The sequence below is a fragment of the Hyperoodon ampullatus genome, assembly GCF_949752795.1.
Source record: "Hyperoodon ampullatus genome assembly, chromosome: 8".
Taxonomy (NCBI): domain Eukaryota; kingdom Metazoa; phylum Chordata; class Mammalia; order Artiodactyla; family Ziphiidae; genus Hyperoodon; species Hyperoodon ampullatus.
This window is the reverse complement of record NC_136921.1, coordinates 83,347,579-83,351,527: the sequence shown is the minus strand read 5'-3', so window position 1 is coordinate 83,351,527 and position 3,949 is coordinate 83,347,579. Positions and strand designations below refer to the sequence as shown.

Here is a 3,949-nt window from a genome sequence, read left to right as displayed (position 1 = left end):
CGTAGTCATCAAATCACAAGGGAAGAGAACAAGAAACAGACAAAAAAGAACAACCCCCAAACAATGAGCAAAATGGCAATAAGTACATGCTTATCAATAATTACTTTAAATGGACTAAATGCTTCAATCAAAGGAAAGAGTGGCTGAATGCATACAGAGACAAAACACATACATGTGCTGCCTACAAGAAACTCACATCAGATCTAAAGACATACAGACTGAAAGCAAAGGGATGGAAAAAGGTATTTCATGCAAATGGAAATCAAAAGAATGCCGGGGTAGCAATACTTATCAGACAAAATAGACTTTAAAACAAAGACTGTAACAAGAGACAAAGAAGGACATTACATAATGATCAAAGGATCAATACAATGAGATATAACAATTACAAGTATATATGCAGCCAACACAGGAGTACCTAAATACATAAAATATTAACAGACATAAAGGGATAAATAAGCAGTAACAATAATGGTAGGGGACTTTACCATCCCACTTACAATGGACAGATCATTCAGACCAAAAAAAAAAAAAAAAATCAATAAGGAAACACTGGCCTTAAATGACACATTAGACCATGTGGATTTAATAGATCTATATAGACCATTCCAACCAAAAGCAGCTGAATGCAGTTTTTCAATTGCACATGGAACATTCTCCAGGATAAATAACATGCTAGGGCACAAAAACAAGTCTCAGTAAATTTAAGAAAACTGAAATCATATAAAGCATCTTTCCGACCACAACGCTATGAGACTAGAAATCAACTACAAGAAAAAAAATTGCAAAAAACAAGCGGAAGCTAAACAACATGATACTAAACAACCAATGGAGCACTGATGAAATCAAAGGAGAAAAAAATCAAAAAATAGCTGGAGATAAATGAAATGAAAAAAAAAAATCCAAAACCTGTGGGACACAGATCAAAAAAGCAGTTCTAAGAGGCAAGTTTATAGGGATACAAGCCTATATTAGGAAATAAGAAAAATCTCAAACAACCTAACCTTACATCTAAACTAACTAGAAAAAGAACAAACAAAACCCAAAGTTAGCAGAAGAAAAATAAATAATAAAGATCAGAGCAGAAATAAATGAAATAGAGACTAAAAAACAATAAGAAAGATCAATGAAACTAAGAGTTGATTCTTTGGTTCCTTAAAAAAATAAAAATAGAGCTACCATATGATCCTGCAATCCCATTCCTGGGCATATATCCAGAGACAAACATGGTTTGAAAGGATACAGGCACCCCAATGTTCATTGCAGCACTGTTTATGATAGCCAAGACATGGAAGCAACCTAAATGTCCACCGACAGACGAATGGATAAAGAAGATGTAGTGCATATACACAATGTAATATTACTCAGCCATTAAAAACAATGAAATAATGCCATTTGCAGCAACATGGATGGACCTGGCGATTATCATACTAAGTGAAGTCAGAGAAAGACAAATATTGCATAATACCACTTATAAGCAGAATCTTAGAAAAAAATGATATAAATGAACATATTTACAAAACAGAAACAGACTTACAGACTTAGAGAATAAACTTATGGTTACCAAGGGGGAAGGGTGAGGAGGAGGGTTAGACTGGGAGTTTGGGATTGACAGGTACACACTGCTATATTTAAAATAGATAACCAACAAGGACCTACTGTATAGCACAGGGAGCTCTGCTCAATATTCTGTAACGACTTAAATCGGAAAATAATTTGAAACCGAATAGAAACATGTATATATATAACTGAATCACTTTGCAGTACACCTGAAACACAACATTGTTATTCAACTATATCCAACATAAAATAAAAATTAAAAAAATAAAAATGAGTTGGTTCTTTGAAAAGCTAAACAAACCTGATAAACCTTTAGCCAAACTCATCAAGAAAAAAAAGAAGGGTCCCCAAATCAATAAAGTTAGAAATGAAAGAGGAGAAGTTATAACTGACACTACAGAAATATAAAGGATCACAAGAGATTACTGTGAACAACTATATGTCAATAAAATGGACAATATAGAAGAAATAGTTTCCTAGAAATGTACAATCTCCCAATACTGAACCAGAATGAAAAAGAAAAATATGAACAGACCAATTATCAGTAATAAAACTGAATCAGTAATAAAGAAAAAAAAAACTCCCAACAAACAAAAGTCCAGGACTAGATGGCTAAACAGATGTATTCTATCAAACATTTAGAGAAGAGTTAACACCTATCCTTCTCAAACTATTCCAAAAAATTGCAGAGGAAGGAACACTTCCAAACTTTTTCTATGAGGCTAGCATCACCCTGACACCAAAACCAGAAAAAGATATCACACAAAACGAAATTTACTGTCTAATATCACTGATGAGCACAGATGCAAAAATCCTCAACAAATTAACAAACTGAATCCAACAATATATTAGAAGGATCATACAATATGATCAAGTGGGATTTATCCCAAGAATGCAAGAATGGTTCAAGATCTACAACTCATGTGACATACCACATAAAAAATTGAATAAAAGACTAGCCAGAGCAGCTGAAGCCCTGCAGGAACCAAATTGGCAGCTGGCAGTGGACCCTCTCTAGGGGCTAAGATGCATCTTGTACCCAATTGTTTTTTTACACCATACATATATTCGGCCACATGGCCAGAGGATGACGTCTTCCGACAAGCTATCAGTCTCCTGATTATAACAAATCTCAGTACATATAACCTTTATTTCTTCTTTGCAACACTGAGTTATTATTTTGTCTATGATCATTCATTAATGAAACACTCACAATTTTCCAAGAATCAAGTCTATCAAGAGATTTAGCATTCTGTCCAGTCAATGCCATGGATCAGCATCCTCAGAGTTCACTGTTCCTGCTAGAGGTTACAGCAAATTGTATGACAGCATAAAGAGTTTCCATACGGCTGGTTTTGACTCATTGCTGTTATCCTGCTCTTTCTCTTTTTCACTGACATGCTGATCTATGGGATTCACAGAGGTCTTCATCATAGACTTATATATAAGTGCTTACACAAACCTCATCACATCTGGAAGATTCTGACTCCATTTACAAGTCATGCTTTTCACCATCTCGCTGGCTTCCTTCAGAGTCTACCTTGCCACATATACCTTTTTATTTTCCCCTTACACACAGTAGTTTATTTAGGTTTGTATGTCTTGGTCAATATCTGGACAATTTCCATTCATGATGGTGACTTTCATGTTCCCCAAATCTTAAGGCCATTTATTAATGGCTCAGCTCATCAGACCACCACATGCTGTTTGACCATAACTATGGACAGTATTTCACATTGTGGGATAGAATTGGAGGCTCCTTCAAAAATCCCTCCTCCTTTGAAGGGAATGGACGAATTAGTCATGTGAAGATGACAGAAGAAGAGAGCAAGAGCCATGAAGGAAATGGTTGTAAAAATGAAAAATTATTCAATGTAGAGTTTACAAAGACTGAGTAGATTATTGCCCAATTATTAAATATTTTTGGTCAAGAAAAATAACCTACATACATACAGCCAAGAGGCATAGCAAGTGAATAGTATCATTTGAAAATCAGTATTGTGGGTATAGCTGAGTAATGATCATAATGGTAGGTCAAGGGAACATGTCGTGAATACCAAGATTTTGACCTCATGCTTGAAATAACGGACGTTGGTCTAAGGGACAAGTTGTGTCTTTCTAGCCAGCAGAGCTGTAATTTGAATAGCTTGAACAATGATGTTTTAAAAGATAGAGGATAAATTATCAAGGGGACTAGGTTATGCCCTTTTGCCTTAATTCATCCATATTCATTAAAATTCATTGTGCTTAATGGTATCAAGACTAAACACCACAACAAAGAAATATTAATATAAAGATTGTTCCTTGTTTCAAGAATGACTAAGTATTCAGTATTTGTATGATAACGACTACTTGTAGTATTTTGTTCAAGTGGAAACACTGGTGTGAA

At 34.8% G+C, this 3,949-nt stretch overlaps 1 pseudogene across 1 annotated transcript; it reads left to right on the top strand.

The window, feature by feature from the left end:
- Nucleotides 1-2,586: 2,586 nt before the first annotated feature.
- LOC307057521 (lathosterol oxidase-like) lies at nt 2,587-3,458 on the top strand (annotated as a pseudogene). Its single transcript has one exon. The product of its transcript is annotated as a lathosterol oxidase-like (transcript).
- Nucleotides 3,459-3,949: the final 491 nt, after the last annotated feature.